Consider the following 21475-nt stretch of genomic DNA (forward strand, 5'->3'; position numbering starts at 1 on the left):
ATATGGAAGAGATTAAGGTATATTTATTGTATTTTTTCCCTTTTAGTTGAAATTCTCTTGTATATGACCATATATGTTGGAGTTCCTCACTCTTCTCATTCTCTTCTTTTTCCAAAAGCCCCTTCATCTTGCCCATCCTGTCTATAGAGATTTGCAAATTTACCTCTCCTCTCACAGCACAGCCAAGAAACTAAATTGACGCTTCTACTTGGATGTCTCAAAGGCATTTCAAATTCAGTGGCCCAAAATTGAACTTAGGTTTTTCTATCTGGTCTGCTTCCAAGTTCCTATGAGGAAACAATGTCATTCCTATACTAAAGATACTCAGTGACCTCCCATAGCTCTTAAAATAAGGCTTTGCCATGGTAATTATAAGGGTGAGTATCAAATTCTAGAAATTAATATGACCAAGCCAGGTAATTTGTTAAATGTCTTCCTTTAGGTTGTAGAATACCATACTAAACTGCTAGACATTCTAAAACAAGTAGAAATACACCAGATATTTGACCCCAACATTCTTTTAGCTCAACTGGTAATTTTTAACTTTCTTTCCAAAGAAACTTATTATGGGTAGTAAAAAGGTGATCCTTAAAACAGACTTGAGTTGGAATGAAACATGCAAAATGTATAATGATTTTCTTTATTAAGTTTTGTCAACGGTTAGTATCCTAAGAAATATTTTCTTGTGGATATAAGGTAGAGTTCTTTTGTCTGTAACTCAGGAAAACCACTGGTACAGGATCAGAAATAGATGAGTTATTTAATTAGCATTCCTTATATCTTTTGTGCAGCATTATTCTCTTGGATTCACCTTTGCAAAGAATTGAACAAAATAGAAGCCAAAGAAGTAGAGAGAAAATAAATGAATGCACTCTGCTCAAAGAGCACACAATCTAATGAAGATGATGAACATGAAGTCAACTTTGTAGCGTTGAGAGCACTGGTTCTCCAGAGCAGCACTTCTAATCAGCGGCTGCACGTTAGACTCACCTGGGGAGTATATATAAGTTCAGATGCCCAGGCTGTACTTCAGAATCTCTGAAGGTATGATCCACAATGTGCATTTTTTTTTTTTTTTTTTTTTGAGACGGAGTCTCACTCTGTCACCCAGGCTGGAATGCAGTGGTGCGACCTCAGCTCACTGCAACCTCCACCTCCCAGGTTCCAGCGATTCTCCAGCCTCAGCCTCCTGAGTAGCTGGGATTACAGGCACATGCCACCACACCTAGCTAAATTTTGTATTTTTTAGTAGAGACAGGGTTTCGCCATGTTGGCCAGGCTGGTCTCAAACTCCTGACCTCAGGTGATCCACCCACCTTGGCCTCGCAGAGTGCTGAGATTACAGGGGTGAACCGCCATGCCCGGCCCACAATGTGCATTTTTAAAAGCTCCCCAGGTGATTTCAATGAGCAATAAATTTGGAGAGTTAAGTATGAATGCATCACTTTGTTAATGAATTTCTTTCTTTTAAACCTTGATAGCCTTAGAGCTGAGCCTGAGTTTGAAACAAATGCAGATTTTATCTTATTTTTAAAGATATTTTAACTTTTATTTTACATTCAGGGGTACATATACAGGTTTGCTATGTAGGTGAACTCGTGACCTGGGGATCTAGTGTACAGATTATTTTGTCACCCAGATACTAAGCCTAGTACCCAACAGTTATTTTTCGTGAACCTGTATTAGTCCATTTTTATGCTGCTATGAAGACATACCCGAGACTGGGTAACTTATAAAGAAAAGAGGTTTCATTGACTCACAGTTCTGCATGGCTAGGGAGGCTTCAGGAAACATAATCATGGTGGAAGGCGAAACAGGCACATCTTACATGGTGGCAGGCAAGAGAAGTGAGAACCAAGGGAAAGGGGAAGCCCCTTATAAAACCATCAGATCTCATGAGAACTTACTCACTATTACAAGAATGGTATGGGGGAAACTGCCCTCATGATTCAATTATCTGTACCTGGTCCTGCCCTTGACATATGCGGATTATTACAATTTAAGGTGAGATTTGGGTGGGGACACAGAGTCAAGCCATATCAGAACATCTCCCTCCTCCCACCCTCCACTCTCAAGCAGGTCCCAGTGTCTGTTGTTCCCTTCTTTCTGTCCATCTGTTCTCGTTATTTAGCTGTGACTTATAAGTGAAAATATGTGGTATTTGGTTTTCTGTTTCTGTGTTAGTTTGCCAAGGATAATGGCCTCCAGCTCCATCCATGCTCCTGCAAATGACTTAATCTCATTCTTTTTTATGGCTGTATAGTATTCCATGGTCTATATGCACCACATTTTCTTTATTCAGTCTACTGCTGATGGACATTTAGGTTGATTCCATGTCTTTGCTATTGTGAATAGTGCTGCAAAGAACATACGCATCCATGTGTCTTTTTGGTAGAATGATTTATATTCCTTTGGGCATATATGCAATAAAGGGATTGCTGGGTCAAATGGTAGTTCTGTTTTTAGTTCTTTGAGGAATCACCACACTGCTTTCCACAATGGTTGAACAAATGCAGATTTTAATGTGGGGATCACAAAAGCAAATTTGAAGTTCTTTTAATACTGTTTCACTGACTGAGAAGGGCAAGAATGAGGAACCAAGATGGTGTGACTTTTAGACAATACAACAATATGTAAAAATTTCTTAATTGACTGTGATACTTCATAGCCTAATTTCTTTCTTTTTTTTTTTCTTTTTGACAGAGCCTCGCTCTGTTGCCCAGGCTGGAGTATAGTGGCATGATCTCGGCTCACTGCAAGCTCCGCCTCCTGAGGTCACACCATTCTCCCGCCTCAGCCTCCTGAGTATCTGGGACTACAGATGCCCATCACCATGCCCGGCTAATTTTTTGTATTTTTAGTAGAGACGAGGTTTCACTGTGTTAGCCAGGATGGTCTCGATCTCCTGACTTTGTGATCCGCCTGCCTCGGCCTCCCAAAGTGCTGGGATTACAGGCATGAGCCACCATGCTCGGCTCATAGCCTAATTTCTTGGACTAGGGGCAGGAAACATCCGAGAAAACAAATTTCTTTTGTGGCAGTCTCCAGAAACATGCTTGTCAGCATGCCTGGAAACCTGAGTGTGAAAAGGAGTCCTGCCATAGCCTGTTGGCTTTCTTGTGGAGGCACTGGAGCATTGATTGCAGAAGCACTCACTTTTTTTTTTTTTGGTTCAAGTAATTTTTATGTATTCACATATTAGGATGCTATAGTTCCTTTATTAACTTATTTTTTCCTCTTAAATATATGACAGATATAGGAGCAAAGCTACAAGTGCTTAAATGTACACTTTGAGAGCTGGTCCTTAGTATCTTCTGCGATGATACCCTTTGTTTTATCAACCAGCACTTCCCTTAGCATCTTAGTGATTCACATCCTCCTCAGAAAGCCACCCCACCCATTCTGAGCTCCACAGCAGAGTGGGGTTTTCATGCTTCTGATATATGACTGATATTCAAAAGCTCACCAGAACCAACTATGCCTTAAAGCAGAAATTAGCCCTGAGGCATTCTCAAGTTAAGACCCTTCTGCTCCTACTACTATCAAATTGGGTTGAAGTAATTTTAACAAATCATCTTCTAAACCATTAATTACTCATACTTATTAATTGGACGTTTTGAATTTTCTTACCTTTATAAAATATCATCAATTTTATTGATTTCACTTTTTTAGGAAAGAATAACAAACCCATCTACATTTATGAAGCAGCACATATTTAGAGGATTTTTTAACTGTGCTGAAGCTATAGTTTTAATTAGTGAAATGTAATTTACTCTGCAAATAATTTGTTCTTATAAATACTGTTCCAAGTATGTTGGTGGCGCTGATACCTGATGGAGATATAAGGCAGAAAAAATGGCGTTATGCTTTAATGGAAGAGATTGTTAGCCAAAATTATTTTAAATAGTATTACCAAACCCATCTTGGGCCTGGCCACCATTTGAATAAATATTCACACTTGAAGAAACCCTGCTTGTTAAACTGTAGGTCAGATTTAGAGTCTTGCAACCTGGTTTTCTGTTCCTGACAGTGATAAATAATATTTTTCAGAGGTCATGGTTGCATTTCATGATATCCCCCAGACTAAGCTGTTACTCAGACATTCCTACCTTTCTTAGGCCTTGGTTATAAATTTATCATAAATTTCTCTAAGCATTTTAAAAATCAGTTTTAGCATGGACTATAAGTTATAGTGTGGGAAATTAAAATGTAGAAATAGGCTGGGCGTGGTGGCTCACGCCTGTAATCCCAGCACTTTGGAAGGCCGAGGCGGGCAGATCACGAGGTCAGGAGATTGAGACCATCCTGGCTAACATGGTGAAACCCTGTCTCTACTAAAAAAAAAAAAAAATTAACTGGGCGTGGTGGCGGGTGCCTGTAGTCCCAGCTACTTGGGAGGCTGAGGCGGGAGAATGGCGTGAACCTGGGAGGCGGAGCTTGCAGTGAGCCGAGATTGCGCCACTGCACTCCAGCCTGGGTGACAGAGCGAGACTGTGTCTCAAAAAAAAAAAAAAAAAAAAGTAGAACTAATAGATTTTTTATGTGTCAGCATTTTTCCTGGGATTTATATGACCTCTAAACACACATTCCATGATATAATGAATTACTTTTTAAAATTTTATTTTTATCTGAGTAATATATAAACATAATGTTTTAAGGAAAAAGAGTAGCCCTCAGATATACCCCATCCCAACCCTGATTCCTGCTTCTAGTCTGTTTTCTCTTAGTACTTACCCCTGTATTTCTCAATAACTTACGTTTATTGCTACTTCCTGGCCTTTTTGTTATAAGTATTACATATTAGCTTTCTATCCTGGAAGATGATGATTTAGCATTCTTACATCATCTCTCTCAGACACAGAATGTCACACACATACACACACGCACACGTACTCCCAACTGCATAGATGCTTCCCCTCCTCCATTCTTTTTATCCAGCTATTTCACAACTTTTGGTTAAGTCCATATTCAGTGTTTATATCATCATGGCACAATTATTATGAACCACACGTAGTGTATCATTATTATATTTCCTTGTTGTTTTTCCTGAAGTTAACCATACCTTGGTGGTTTTTTGTTTGTTTTTTGTTTTGCTTACTTGGTTAGCTATTATTTACTGAACACTTAGCTTATGACAAACACTGTGCTAAACACTTTACAATATATTAACAGTTTGCACTTATGAGGTAAATATCATTATCACCCTCATGTTTGCAAATGTAACTGAGACAGAGAGGTTGAATAAGTTGCCAGATCACAAAGCTAGCAGATGACTAGCTTATGATTTGAACCTAAGCAATTGACTCCTCCTTAACCACGGCAAAATACAAAGAAATGTCCAAAGTTTTTGAGGCTAGTTTCTTGAGAGAAGATCAGTGTTATGAATGAAGATGAAAGAACTGGAGTTAGGACTTAGCCTGGATTTTTCTTGGCAAGCGGAGAAGGAAAGGAAATGATGAATTTGTTTTGGACTTGTTAGAATGATGTGATGTCAGGATATGTAAATATTTATATAATAGTTGGACATATGTTAGGAAAGAAACTTGCACTGTGAGTATGAGTTGGAGAATCTTTGACATAGAAAAGGTTGGCTATTAGATGAGAAAGTGTGATTTCTTCAAGCAAGTGAATGCACAGAAAGAAAAGCAGAAAAGATGGGGCTGAACTTTATGGTAAATATGAAGTTAAGATGGGGGAAAAAGAAGAGAAGCTCAGGTCAGAGGGACAATCATAAAGGTAGGAGGAGAATGAGAAAAGGGCTGAAATCCCAGCTGGAAAAGACTTTCCCCAAAAATGAACATAAAACAAAGAGGGTTGTGTCCTTCAGAGAAATGGAGGAGGGTGATCAGCAAGAAGAAATCAATCCGGAGAAAAGGTGGTTATTGACAACCTCCGCCACAAACTATTACAAATATTAAGTATAAATAACAGGAGATAGTACTACACTCTATTTTGTCTTGTTTATATTTTTTTCATGTCTGGTGTTTTATTATTTATTTGTTTTTGGTAGATGGAATAAATTATTATTATTGCTTATCCAAATATTTCTGGGCCAAATCCCAGAAATCTGGCCAGAACTTAGGTACTGGCAAAGTCAGAGAACCACAGAACGTTAAAAATGAGAAGGACCTCAAGAGTTCATCCTGGTTTATTTCATTTTATTTGTGGGGAAACTGAGTTTCAGAGTGGTTGAGTGACTTCTAATACTGAAGGCTCTTGAGATGGGCCTGGAGGTCTGATCTGAAACCAGGCCCCTACTCTCATGTATCTCAATGTGACTTTGAAACAGCAGGTACATTCAACTAAAAGCCTTACGCTCCCTTCTGACTTTCATATATCTCAACTTGAGGATCCAATACTGCATCATGGAGGGATGTCCTGGACCAGTAAAGAAGTTTTTAAAAATCCTTAATTGTTGAATCAGAAAACTGATCTGTGTCCAATTTGTTTGGTCCCACACTTCAGGTGCCTCCTTGATGACTCTTTTAAATGTAATGGGGCATAGTTAGGATCCGTAGTGTCAGAACAAAATGCATACTTTTTTCTTTAAAGACTTTAAAATTATCATGTATAACTTGTAACATTGGAAAATATTGAAAATAATGGTGATTGGGATTTTAATTTTTTTTTTGTAATTTTGTAATTTCTGTGCAGTTTAGCGTATTACCATAGCATAGGCTGCTGGAGTCACATCTGTGATTTTCTACCTATGCTGCCTGTCGTTTTGGCTGCTGATGCATCTTTTTATTCATTGGGCAGGAGATTTGCTCTAATATGTTTAGGAAAGTAAGCTGACCAACCAAAAATTTCACCGTATCCAGGAACCCATAGGAAGTGTCATTGTTTCTAGAGGGAACTGTGAGCTGTATTCTTTTGTAATATAAAAACATGTGCCTGCCATTTCAAACTACTAAACACCTCGACTAGTGGAAGTTTGGACTGTCCTATACAAGGACCCATATATAGAGTGTGATCATAGAATCATGTCCTCATAGATCACAGAGTCTGTGTCTTTGGATCAGTCTATTCCTAATGGCCGTGGGGAGATAAGGCAACTTACTCAACTTCATCAGCAACCTTACTAAAGTGGTAAAAAAAACCCTTCTATTTTAGAGTTTAAACTTAGCCAAAAGCTTGTTACTTAAAAGCCAAAAAACAAACAAAAAAAAGCTTAAGTACTTTGACACTGTTTTTATTTTTCAGCTCTATGCGACTCATTTTCATCTAGCATTACCTCTCCAAAACCTGAATCTCCACAAGAAAGCCATACAGCAATTAACCAGTGTTGCAAGGACTGCTTCTGTAATAAAGGTAAACCTGGGAGCTATTGCTTAAAATTTTCAAAAATGTGCAAGTGGTAGGATGATTCCAGGGCAGTGCGTGACTACGTATATCATGTAAATACACCAGCCTAGAAAACACAATGCATTGCTTCGTTTATATCAGGCAGTATCACAACCCATTTTTTTCTGAATAGTTTTTGCTGCTTTCTGCTTTTCTTCTTTAACCCTTTTCTGATTGTAGAGATCATGTGTACTCATTGTTGAAAACAGGGAAAGTAAAAGAAGTACAAATCCCACTACCCACAGTGCCTTCTGCATTTCGTAAAGCTTTGACAGCACTCTCAAATGTAAGTGAAAGAGACTCTTGATAAAAACTGAATTTTACTTTTTCTTTGGCATTAAATTTGTGTCTAACAGAATCAGCTTAGGGAGAAATTAGCCTTTCCGACTGCTCTTCAATGTCATATTACTTACATAGTTGTTATTATTACTAATAATAAGCTTTCTCTCTGAGCACTTAGCATGTGTCAGGCAGAATGCTAAGAACTGCACATAAATGCTCTCACTTAGTGAAAAACCTAGGAGCCTGGCACTATCCTCAGTAACTGATTACCGATCATTTAGTGGACTCAGAGTACTTATATAATGTGCCCAAGGTCATGTGGAAGATAGGATTTAACCCCAGCCCTCTGAAATCATCATACTACCTTAGTTGTGAAAGGAATGGAGGGAAGGAGCTAATTTATTGAGATTCTCCATTAGGTAAGTTATTGTGCTGGACACTTCACATGCTGATAGTGTTCAATTCTCACAGCCTCACAAGGTAAATAATATTATTGCCACTTACAAATGTGGAAGGAAACTGAGGCTTAGTGGGACTAAATATTTTATTAAAAGGCACACAGCTGATAAGTGGGGAAGCTAGAAAAATGACTTTGCTTTCTTTCTTTCCAAAGCTGTCATTTCTACTTGACCACATGAGAATTTTTTTTTTTTTTACATCTCTTTCCCCCACCTGACTTCTAAGATCAAAATGTGTTGCCCATTTTGTTAAATTTTTACAAGACAATGCACAAATTGGATTTGAAGCCTTCTTCAATGAATGAATGAATCTATAGATTCATGCTAATCTGGACTAATGTCCAGCTTAGGGGATTTCACCAGAGACTCAGCATGATGCTTCAAGATTATACTGAAAGCATAATCTGATGTTTTAGTATTTTAATGTATAATCTCAATTTAAAATAAGAGTAGATTTGACAGTCTAGCTTAAAAGAGATAGCATTTTTTAAAATGTATGGAGGAATTCAAGCATATTGCTAAAGTTTTCCCAATCAGTGTTCTCTCATTTACCAATTAAATAACAAATGAAAAAACAAACAGGTCTGTCATCACTTAGAATATGTGTTTTCCCATAAAAATAACTTTTAAAGAAATTATAAATAGCTTAGAAAAATGATATAAGAAACCTAGGTTAGTAGCAGTTACTATAGATTATTTATTCAACAAATATGAGGGAAAGTAATTGTGGTGTGTAGGGGGAGTTGATTCCAATAATGAGGACAGAGGATCTCTCCTTGTAAAATGGAAGCTGCAACTCCTGCCTTATAGTGACAATGCAAGAATGTGGGATGAAGTATACAGAGCTCCCCGTGCTGAGCATAGGCAAAGCTATTATTATATTTTGTAGATGAGAAAACAGATGTGGTTTAACGGGGTTAAGTTCACTCAGTTGCTGCCAATTGGCAAAGCTTGGATTTGAACTCAGGTTTTCTGATTCTAAGATCTATGATCTTCTCATTTTGCCTGGTAGTTGTGTTGTTTCCTCCGGGTACTGATCACACTTGTACAAATGGAGAGATGTTGAAAATACATCCACTGGTGGGTAAACCTGAAATAAATGCTAATTTTTCATTTTTATAAAAGGTTCTTTTTGACGTATTTGTGTTTTGAGAGTATATTTGCTGTTCAATATAATTTTGTGTCTATGGAATGTGTTTTAAAAATTATAATCTCTAAAGATATGAATTAATGTACATTAACGTGTAACTAATGTTACAGCTCCTTTTATAGCCACTTGGGTTTTCATGCTGTTTTTAAGAACTGAGTGCAATTATAGGAAACACATTTGGAATGATGGCATAAGTCAGCCCTAAAGGAATAGCAAAAGTCCTGGGATTGATCTTGTAGAGTCCTGTCAAGACAAATAAGGGTGGTGATTTAGAATAAGGAATCAATTATGCAAATACCATTATGGTATAAAAATATTATTAGATTTGTTGGGAAGAATTTTTATATATAATAGTTCTAGTTAATTATTAAATTTCTTTAAAAAATTATACCATTAAGAAAATAGCAGACAAAGAAAAAGATTTTAGTATATATAATCAGAGCTAAAGATTACATACAAAGAGTACATTTAGTTATAAGGAAAAAAGTAGTATCCCAGTATAACTGGCAAACAAAATACAATTTCATCAAAGAATTAAAAATACAACTATTAAGGAAACAGTAAAAACGTTTGTGGTTGCTAGTAATCACAGAATGTAAATTAAGACAAAAAAACTTATTTTTACATTCAAATTAGTTAAAGGGTATGATTTAGAAAATGTCATGAAAATGGTACTTTTATATCTTGCAGGTGGGAAGACAAATTGATGCAACTCTCTTGAAAAGCAATCTGGCAATATGAACCAAGAGCTATGAAAAGGCTTATGCTATTATAATTAGTAAGTCAATTTATAGAAATTTGTTTTTTAAAAGTAAAGTAAAATAAGGGAAAACCCTTGTTGGGAAAGATGTTCATTGCAATATTGTCTACAACAGGAAAAATATTGGAAGAAAAAAATCTAACAAATTGGTAAAATCATATTAGGTAAATTAGGGTGGATCTCTGTGGTAGAAAATTATGCAACTGATAGAAATGATAATAATAAAAATCACATAGTAACATAGAAATGCCTTAATTAGAATCTTAAGTGGAAAATAAGCATATGAAATAGACTGTAAGCTATTGTCATTACATACAATTATGTACAGAAGACTGAGAGGAAACATTTCAAAGGTTTGTAAGTTATTTAAAGATAGGATTACAGATTTTTTTTTTTTTTACTTTCCATATATATTCTTCAATGTGTTATAATGATTTAACAATGAAAATGTAATTGATAGTGTATTATTGCTATTTCCTTAATTCCAGAATGGCTGTAATGTTGGCTGTAAATATGAAATTTTCTTTCACACACCAATATTTTCAAGAATGGCATATTCACATGCAGTATGTGGTAAGTTGCATCCATCATTTCTCTTTGAACTGGGCTGATAATTTTCAAGCTAACAAACCTGTTCCTCCATGAAAGTAAGTTGCCACTAAAGACCTTACTCTTACTATACATAAGCAGTAGTTAACAAAGAGCTATTATTTTGAAATGGCAAACGCTTCCTATACTCAGATGTTTTTATACATTCACAACTCACAAGCAATCAGCCTGACTAAAGCGCTGGGATTTAAAAAATGCACTGAGACAGCATCTTCATATGCCTGGGAGACAATTCAACCCAGAGGTGCAAATGCAGAATACATGTTTATAAGAAAGGTCACTGATTTTTCACTACTTAGGAAAGCCATGCTATGTGTGCCAAGATAGGTGTACTTAAATCTAAGGCTTTCATGCCTTGAAAGATAGATGGAAATCACTTTCTATCATTCACCCCCTAGATTTTCTAAATCCTAACTTGGAGAGACATCCAGTTCTGTAGGTTAAGCAGAGAATAATGCAAATAGCTTGAGCTCAAACTACATCCAATTTTATATAAGATTCCACATTTCTGAGCTTTTCTTCCTAAGCCTGCATCTGTTTTTCTGTTCCCCATCTTAATTAATGTTTCTGAATTCCAAACATTTTCCTAAGAGAAACACTTCAAAGTTATTCCAGACTCCTCTCTCTCCTTCATTCAGAGACTGTCAGCTTTTATCACCTGAACCTCTATAATGCTTCTTGAGTTGTGTCTGTTTCTATACTTGAAATATTATATTAGCGTTTTGATAGCTTCTTCCAAAGTTATCTTCTTTAAACAATATTTAAAAATATTTAGCTTTTGGCTGGGCACAGTGGCTCACACCTGTAATCCCAGCACTTTGGGAGGCTAAGGTAGGCAGATCACTTGAGGTCAGCAGTTCAAAACCAGCCTTGCCAACATGGTGAAACTCCATCTCCACTAAAAGTACAAAAATTCGCCAGGCGTGGTTGTGTGTGCCTGTAATGCCAGCTACTCGGGGGCTGAGGCAGGAGAATCACTTGAACCTGGGAGGCGGAGGTTGCAGTGAGTTGAGATCACATCACTGCACTCCAGCCTGGGTGACAGAGGGAGACTCCGTCTCAAAAAAATAATATATATATATTTTTAGCTTTTATATTAAAAAATCTTTGGTGGGTCTTTACTGTCTGCAGGATAAAATCCAATTTTCTTTTTTTTTCTTTTTGTTACAACATTATCAGTGTATTTAATACCACTGAACTCTACACTTAAAAATGGTTAAGATACTAAATTTCATTCTGTATATTTTACTACAATAAAAACACTGGAGAAAAAAATAAGTAAACCTTTTTAAAGTGGTTCAGTAACTTGTCTAAAATCACATAGCTATTAAGTACAGACATTATTATTCAGAAAATCCTTGTCATACTCCAAAATGTACTCCTTTTCTATCATAGTCATGGTTTTCATACTGCTTCATGAACGATACAGTATTTTATTTGAATAAAGGTTCTTTACTGCCCTTTCGTACACTTTTAACATAAAAATGATTAATGCTTACTTTTTACGTTACTCTTTCGGATTTAAACTGTGGTCTTAGTTTTGTAAAATTTAGCATATCTTCATGTGTTTGGAAATTGAAGGGTGCCTGAATGTTTCTTCTTAGTCATTGCTTCTGTAATCCATATATTTTCTCCAAATAAAAGGTGACGTCATAAACTGTGACTTAGCAAGCTACCTATGTATTTGCCTTGCGTGTAAATGGAGATAATAGGAAATACAATTTTTCTTCAGAACTATAATTTTAAAAAATTATCTCTAATTACTACTGATAAACATCCTTTGTAAAGTTTTTAAAATCACATATACACTTTAAGTGAATGATGCCAAACTTCAATAGTTAGCTGTTGTAATCTGAGGTGATCTTAGAACTCATCTAGTGCTTAATGGTAAATTTTTTCTCATGTCTGGGACTAACTCTTCTAAGCCTTGTCAATAAATCTGAGTCACTTAACTATAGCACTCTTTATCACACTCTGAGGATCTTATGACTGCTGTCTCCCCAAAAGTTGATCTTTTAAAAAAATATATTGGTAAGTGGTCACCCACTTTTTAACTCTTGTATTTCTATTTTTCACCTCTTCCTCATGCACTTCATACCTAGACACAGCCCATTGTTTTCTTTCCTTAATTCCAGGAGGCCTTTGCTTGATTCCATGCCTTTGTATGAAATATTTTCTGTAGTACATGACAAACACATAACCATTATCTGCTCATATATGTCTCCCTTACTACATTAGGAGTCATTCAGAACAGAGACCATGTCTTATTTATCACTGTATACCAAGCATCTGCAGAAGGTAAAGACTCGAGATACGTTAATTGAGTGAGTAAATAATTTAATTAATCCAGTAGTGTAGAGTGCAGATTAAGTTAATGTGACCCTCCAAAAAAACAACTCTTTGGTTTTCATAGGTGGGGAGTTTTGGGTGGGGAGATGCTGGTAAGGGGTGAGTCTATAGACCTGGCCCAGGCTTGACCTGGAAGCAGGGCTCTGAATGTTCACAAGCAATTCTAACTAAAGCTAGAAAGAAGAGAGCTAAACTGAGAACATAGTAGGGGCTGCATTCAAGATCAGGAATTAAAGATTAAGTCAAGACTATAATTAAATATTATTAGAGGATCATCGACCCTGTTTCATATTTCCTGGAATCTCCCATAGATAGCTTTTCTTGCTGCAGATAGGCCAAATTTATATGCTCTGCTAAGAACCTGAAATAGAATCTGTATTATTGATAGAAGTAGAACCCAGTATTTTGACAGGCAGCTGGGTTGAGGGCAGGACTGACTTTTGTTCTTGAATATTAAGAGACTTAACAAACACATACATGCACTGACAACTAGAAGTGGGCCAAATGACATTTCAGTTAGAAGAAACAGAATGTACAAAGGCTCAGAGATGTGAAAGTCTGTACCATGTTTGGGGGATTTCCAATACTTTCATTTGGTGTGAAGATAGGATGTGAGGGACCAATAGAAGTGATTAGTGACTTTTGGGAAAGAGTGAAAGATCCAAGGTGACCCCCATGGTCCTTTCCTCCTGGTGTTCACATGTAATTCTCTCTCTGTAAATGTGGCCAGAAACAGCGACTGCATTCGAATGAATAGAATATGGAAGGGTGTTTTAGACATGAAGTCCTTGCCCAAGCATATGTTCTGAATGGTATTGCCTAGGTTTTCTTGTAGGATTTTAATGGTTTTAGGCCTAACATTTAAGTCTTTAATCCATCTTGAATTAATTTTTGTATAAGGTGTAAGGAAGGGATCCAGTTTCAGCTTTCTACATATGGCTAGCCAGTTTTCCCAGCACCATTTATTAAATAGGGAATCCTTTCCCCATTTCTTGTTTTTGTCAGGTTTGTCAAAGATCAGATAGTTGTAGATATAAGGACTTCATGTCTAAAACACCAAAAGCAATGGCAACAAAAGCCAAAACTGACAAATGGGATCTAATTAAACTAAAGAGCTTCTGCACAGCAAAAGAAACTACCATCAGAGTGAACAGGCAACCTACAGAATGGGAGAAAATTTTTGCAACCTACTCATCTGACAAAGGGCTAATATCCAGAATCTACAATGAACTCAAACAAATTTACAAGAAAAAAACAAACAACCCCATCAAAATGTGGGTGAAGGAAATGAACAGACACTTCTCAAAAGAAGACATTTATGCAGCCAAAAAACATATGAAAAAATGCTCATCATCACTGGCCATCAGAGAAATGCAAATCAAAACCACAGTGAGATACCATCTCACACCAGTTAGAATGGCCATCATTAAAAAGTTAGGAAACAACAAGTGCTGGAGAGGATGTGGAGAAATAGGAACACTTTTACACTGTTGGTGGGACTGTAAACTAGTTCAACCATTGTGGAAGTCAGTATGGCGATTCCTCAGGGATCTAGAACTAGAAATACCATTTGACCCAGCCATCCCATTACTGGGTATATACAAAGGACTATAAATCATGCTGCCATAAAGACACATGCACATGTATGTTTATTGCGGCACTATTCACAATAGCAAAGAGTTGGAACCAACCCAAATGTCCAACAATGATAGACTGGATTAAGAAAATGTGGCACATATACACCATGGAATACTATGCAGCCATAAAAAATGATGAGTTCATGTCCTTTGTAGGGACATGGATGAAACTGGAAACCATCATTCTCAGTAAACTATCGCAAGGACAAAAAACCAAACACCGCATGTTCTCACTCATAGGTGGGAATTGAACAATGAGAACTCATGGACACAGGAAAGGGAACATCACACTCCGGGGACTGTTTTGGGGTGGGGAGAGGGGGAGGGACAGCATTAGGAGATATACCTAATGCTAAATGACGTGTTAATGGGTGCAGCAAAACAACATGGCACATGGATACATATGTAACAAACTTGCACATTGTGCACATGTACCCTAAAACCTAAAGTATAATAATAAAAAAAAATTAAAAAAAATAAAAATAAAAAAAAGAATATGGAAGGGTGATGATATATTACTCCTACGATTATACTACATTCTACAATACTCAATGTTAGTAGCAGACTCACTCCCTCTCTCCTCTTGCTGGCTTTGAGGAAGTAAGTTGCCATGCATTCTATAGCCACAAGAAGCTGAATGCTGCCAACAACCATTTACAAGCATGCAGGCAGATTCTACCCTAACTGAGCCTCCCTTCTGTAATCACCTCCATTTGAGTGCAGGCAGAACCTCTGACTTGATTCTAACCAATAAAATATTACAAAAGTGATGGAATATGACTCCTATGATTTCATTATGTTATGTTAGTCTGTCTTACTAGCATACTGTCTCTCTCTCTCTGCCTTTATATTTTTAAACAAGTAAGCCTTCATGAACCTTGTAGCCACAAGAAAGTGAAAATGAATGCTTCCTATAACAACAGGAGCAGGGAAATGTATCCTTCCCTAGTTGAGCTTCCAGATGAGAACCCAGCCTGGACTAGGGTCTTTGTGCTGTAGTAATTTGTTACTCAGCAATAGGTAACTGATACAATAGCAGGAAGCAAAAGCCCTTGATAATCTCCACTTTCATCTCCAAACTATACAAACGGTTAAAATATTGTTCAAGGGGGAGAGAATTATATTTTATCTTATCAAGCTTCATCAAAGCCTTATGAAGTATTTTATTAATTTTCCATTACTTTGAAGAAGTAAAAAAATTATTAAAGCCAGTTTTACAGACTAATCTTCTACTTTCTTCTTTCTTTTGCCCTTTTATATCTGCTGATCTTTATCTCCAATATAAGCTATGTCCAAAGCCAACTCTCTTTGTCTAGTTTGAGGTGAAATGTCTCTTACTACCATCAACTGCTTTTAGATCACCCCAATAGCTCATTTTTATTTTTAAAAATCTTTTCTCACTTTATAAATATATGGCACCTTTTAAGTGAATTCCAACTATCTCTGAACATTCCACATAGGTGAATATTAATTAGAGTATTATATGCATTTGTTATCTAGTTTCCCCTTGGAAATAAAATGTAAAGGAAAACTATGGAAAAATATACTTACTCCAGACATTCTCTGCATTGATTTATGACAGATGAAAGAAGCAATAAAGGATGCTAACAAAGCTATTTCTTTGGACAATCTGAACCTCGTAGGTTTGATACATTTTAATTGCAAAATAAATGACAAATAATGGTGCACTGCTATGATTTTTTTCCTATATCATTATGCTTGCTGTTTTTTACATATTGTAATTACTTATCCCTATTTTTATGTATGTCTGTGCCATGGTATATCTCTCTGACTAGTTTTTAAGTCAGGAGGAATTGTGTATCATGGGATACAAAATGAAATTTAGAAAGACTTAAGCAAGTTAAAGAATGTTTGTAACCAATAACCTTATTCTATGGCTGACTCACTTCTGCACATCATCTCCATAAAAATTGCCTTATAAAAAAGAACTTCATTTTCAGAGAAATAGGCTGATAAAATGTGGCATTAATATTATTAACAACTTTCCATCAAATGATATACACAGTTTACTGAAAAGAAAAGTAGAGCTAATGGTAATAGTTGTAAATGTGCGGAGAAGATACTTGTAGTTCTATAGTTGGAGAAGCCTGGAAGATATCTATTCCAACTTTCTCATTTTGCAGATGAGGACACTAAAATCCAGGGAACTGATTGGTTAAAGTTATGTCTAAGTTTAAATCATGTAAATGGCTCCTCTGGGTTTCCAGTGCACAACCTGCATGGCTGTACAATTAGTAAAACCCTGTTTGATTTCATTCCATTTTCTTTGAAGCTTAAAGATTGACTACATTTTTTTGGATGACCTTTGTGTTTTCCAGGATGTGCACTGTGTTAGAGCTCTTGTGTGAAATTCATGCAAAGAAACCAAAAGAGCCATTTATGATTTGAACTATGGTCTCAGACTAAATCCTTCTCACATTTGTACTTTAATATTAAGAGGTGCCATCATCAAGTCTATTACAGATGTAAATGAGCAGTTTAATGCAAATGAAGATCATGAAAACGTAAATGCAATTTTTGTGGGTTTTTTAAAAATTTATTTTTTCTAAAAAAAAAAGGATACATGCACAGAACATACAGGTTTGTTACATAAGTATAAATGTGTCATGGTGGTTTGCTGCACCTATTGACCTGTCCTCTAAGTTCCTTCCCTTCACCCTCCACCCCCCAACAGCCCTGGTGTGTGTTGTTCCTCTCTCTGCATCCATGTGTTCTCAATGTTCAACTCCCACTTATGAGTAAGAACATGTGGTGTTCAGTTTTCTATTCCTGTGTTAGTTTGCTGAGGATAATGGCTTCTAGCTTCATCCATGTCCCTGCAAAGGACATTATCTCATTCCTTTTTATGGCTGCATAGTATTCTATGGTGTGTATGTACCACATTTTCTTTATCCAGTCTATCATTAATGGGCATTTGGGTTGCTTCCATGTTTTGGTATTGTAAATAATGCTGCAATAAACATACATGTTCATGTGTCTTTATAGTAGAATTATTTATATTCCTTTGGGTATATACCCAGTAATGGGATTGCTGGGTCAAATGGTATTTCTGGTTCTAGATCCTTGAGGATTCGCCATACTGTCTTCCACAATGGTTGAAGTAATTTACATTCCCACCAACAGTGTAAAAGCATTCCTGTTTCTCCACAGCCTCGCCAGCATCTATTGTTTCCTGACTTTTTAATAATCACCATTCTGACTGGCATGAGATAGTATCTCATTGTGGTTTTGATTTGCATTTCTCTGATAATAAGCGATGTTGAGCATTTTTTTGTTTCTTAGCTGTGTAAATCTTTTTTTGAGAATTGTCTGTTCATGTCCTTTGCCCACTTTTTGATGTTTTTTTTGTTTTGTTTTTTCTTGTAAATGTGTTTAAGTTCCTTGTAGATTCTGGATATTAGATCTTTGTCACATGGGTAGATTGCAAAAATTTTCTCCCATTCTGGAGGTTGCCTGTTTACCCTGATGAGAGTTTCTTTTGCTGTGCAGAAGCTCTTTAGTTTGATTAGATCCCGTTTCTCAATTTTGGTTTTCGTCACAATTGCTTTTCCCATTTTTGTCATGAAGTCTTTGCCCGTGCCTATGTCCTGAATGGTATTGCCTAGATTTTCTTCGAGGGTTTTTATGGTTTGGGGTTTTACATTGAAGTATTTAATCCATCTTGAGTTAATTTTTGTGTAAGGTGTAAAGAAGGGGTCCAGTTTCTGTTTTCTGCATATGGCTAGCCAGTTTTCTCAGCACCATTTACTGAATAGGAGATCCTTTTCCCATTGCTTGTTTTTGGTAGGTTTGTTGAAGATCAGATGGTTGTAGATGTGTGGTGTTATTTCTGAGGTCTTTGTTCTGCTCCGTTGGTCTATATGTGTGTTTTGGTACCAGTACCATGCTGTTTTGGTTACTGTAGCCTTGTAGTATATTTTGAAGTCAGGTAACGTAATGCCTCCAGCTTTGTTCTTTTGCTTAGGATTGTCTAGGCTATGCAGGCTCTTTTTTGGTTCCGTATGAAATTTAAAATAGTTTTTTCTAATTCTGTGGAGAATGTCAATGGTAGTTTGATGGGAATAGCACTGAATCTATAAATCACTTTTGGCAGTATGGCCATTTTCACGACATGGATTCTTCCTATCCATGAGCATGGAATGTTTTCCTATTTGTTTGTGTCCTCTCTTATTTCCTTGAGCAGTGGTTTGTAGTTCTCCTTGAAGAGGTCCTTAATATGCCTTGTTAGCTGTACTCCTAGGTCTTTTATTTTCTTTGTAGTAATTGTGAATGGGAGTTCACTCATGATTTGGCTCTCCACTTGCCTATTCTTGGTGTAAAGGAATGCTTGTGATTTTGCACATTGATTTTGTATCCTGAAACTTTGCTGAAGTTGCTTATCAGTTCAAGAAGTTTTTGGACTGAGATGATGGGATTTTCTAAATAGACCATCATGTCCTCTGCAAACAGAGACAAGTTGACTTCCTCTCTTCCTATTTGAATACCCCTTATTTCTTTCTCTTGCCTGATTGCCCTGGCCAGAACTTTCAATACTATGTTGAATTGGAGTGGTGAGGGAGGGCATCCTTGTCTTGTACCAGTTTTCAAAGGGAATGCTTCCAGTTTTTGCCCATTCAATATGATTTTGGCTGTGGGTTTGTCATAGATAGCTCTTATTATTTTAAGATATGTTTCATCAATCCCTAGTTATTGAGAGTTTTTAATATGAAGTTATGTTGAATTTTATCAAAGGCCATTTCTGCATCTATTGAGATAATTATGTGGTTTTTGTTGTTGGTTCTGTTTATGTGATGGATTACTTTATTGATTTGTGTATGTTGAACCAGCCTTGCATCCCAGGGGTGAACCTGAGTTGATCATGGTGGTTAGGGTTTTTGATGTGCTGCTGGATTCGGTTTGCCAGTATTTTACTGAGGATTTTTGCATCGATGTTCATGAAGGATATTGGCATGAAGTTTTCTTTTTTTGTTGTATCTCTTCCCAGTTTTGGTATCAGGATGATGCTGGCTACATAAGATGAGTTAGGGAGGAGTCCCTCCTTTTCAATTGTTTGGAGTAGTTTCAGAAGGAATGGTATCAGCTCCTCTTTGTATTTCTGGTAGAATTCAGCTGTGAATCTGTGTGGTCCTGGGCTTTTCTCAGTTGATAGTTTATTAATTACTGCCTCAATTTCAGAGCTTGTTATTTGTCTATTTAGGGATTCAACTTCTTCCTGGTTTAATCTTAGTAGGGTGTATACATCCAGGAGTTTATCCATTTCTTTTAGACTATTTAGTTTATTTGCATAGAGGTGTTTATAGTATTCTCTGATGGTAGTTTGTGTTTCTGTGGGGTCAGCAGTGATATTCCCTTTATCATTTTTTATTGTGTGTATTTGATTCTTTTCTCTTTTCCTCTTTATTTGTCTAGCTAGCAGTCTATCTATTTTGTTAATGTTTTCAAAAAACCAGCTCCTGGATTCATTGACTTTTTGAAGGGTTTTTTGTGTCTCTATCTCCTTCAATTCTTCTCTGATCTTAGTTATTTCTTATCTCCTGCTAGCTTTTGGATTAGTTTGCTCTTGCCTCTCTAGCTTTTTTAATTATGATGTTAGGATGTCAATATGAGATTCTTCTAGCTTTCTGATATGGGTATTTATTGCTATAAATTTCCCTCTTAACACTGCTTTAGCTGTGTCCCAGAAATTCTGGTATGTTGTCTCTTTGTTCTCACTGGTTTCAAAGAACTTCTTGATGTCTCCCTCAATTTCATTATTTATCCAGGAGTCATTCAGGAGCAAGTTGTTCAATTTCCTTGTAATTGTGTGGTTTTGAGTGAGTTTCTTAATCCTGAGTTCTAATTTGATTGCACTGTGGTCTAAGAGACTGTTATGATTTCAGTTTTCTTGCATTTTCTGAGGAGTGTTTTACTTCCAATTATGTGGTCAATTTTAGAATAAGTGCCATGTGGCATTGAGAAGAATGTATATTCTGTTGATTTTGGGTAGAGAGTTCTATAGACGTTTAATAGGCCCACTTGATCCAGAGGTGAGTTCAAGTTCTGAATATCCTTGTTAATTTTCTGTCTCATTGATGTGTCTAATACTGACAGTGGGTTGCTAAAGTCTTCCACTGTTATTGTGTGTGAGTCTAAGTCTCTTTGTGGGTCTCTAGAACTTGTTTTATGAATCTGGATGCTCCTGTATTGGGTGCATATATATTTAGAATAGTTAGCTCTTTTGTCAAATTTTACACTTTACCATTATGTAATGCCCTTCTTTGTCTTTTATGATCATTGTTGGTTTAAAGTCTGTTTTGTTAGAGACTAGGATTGCAACCCATGCTTTTTTTTTTGCTTTCCATTTCCTTGGTAAATTTTCCTCCATCCCTTTATTTTGAGCCTGTGTGTGTCTTTGCACATAAGATGTGTCTCTTGAATAAAGCACAGCGATGGGTCTTGACTCCTTATCCAATTTGCCAGTCTGTGTCTTTTAATTGGGGCATTTAGTCCATATACATTTGAGGTTAGTATTGTTATGTTTGAATTTGATCCTGTCATCGTGATGCTAGCTGGTTATTTTGCACACTAGTTGATGCAGTTTTTTTTTTTTGTGATGTCCTTGGTCTTTATATTTTGGTGTGTTTTTGCAGGACTAGAGCCGGTTTTTCCTTTCCATATTTAGTGCTTCTTTCAGGACCTCTTGCAGGGAAGGCCTGCTGGTAATAAAATCCCTCAGCATTTGCTTGTCTGTAAAGGATTTTATTTCTCCTTCTCTTATGAAGCTTAGTTTGGCTGAATATGGAATTCTGTGTTGCAAGTTCTTTAAGAATGTTGAATATTGCCCCACAATCTCTTCTGGCTTGTAGGGTTTCAGCTGAGAGGTCCA

General features: G+C 36.6%; 1 long non-coding RNA gene across 5 annotated transcripts in view; it reads left to right on the forward strand.

Annotated features, from left to right (window-relative positions):
- The window catches only part of LOC129484906 (uncharacterized), a 210234-nt gene that overhangs the window by 2772 nt on the left and 185987 nt on the right, over window positions 1-21475 (forward strand). For 4 of the 5 annotated variants that reach the window (XR_010121579.1, XR_010121580.1, XR_010121582.1 and 1 more), the window contains exons 2-4: window positions 7204-7311; window positions 9925-10012; window positions 10483-10567. This is a non-coding gene — a long non-coding RNA (uncharacterized lncRNA). Of the gene's footprint in view, window positions 1-7203; window positions 7312-7524; window positions 7631-9924; window positions 10013-10482; window positions 10568-21475 lie in introns of all 5 variants that reach the window. The other variant, XR_010121583.1, reaches the window with a different exon arrangement.

Source organism: Symphalangus syndactylus, chromosome 6, assembly GCF_028878055.3.
Source record: "Symphalangus syndactylus isolate Jambi chromosome 6, NHGRI_mSymSyn1-v2.1_pri, whole genome shotgun sequence".
Classification (NCBI taxonomy): domain Eukaryota; kingdom Metazoa; phylum Chordata; class Mammalia; order Primates; family Hylobatidae; genus Symphalangus; species Symphalangus syndactylus.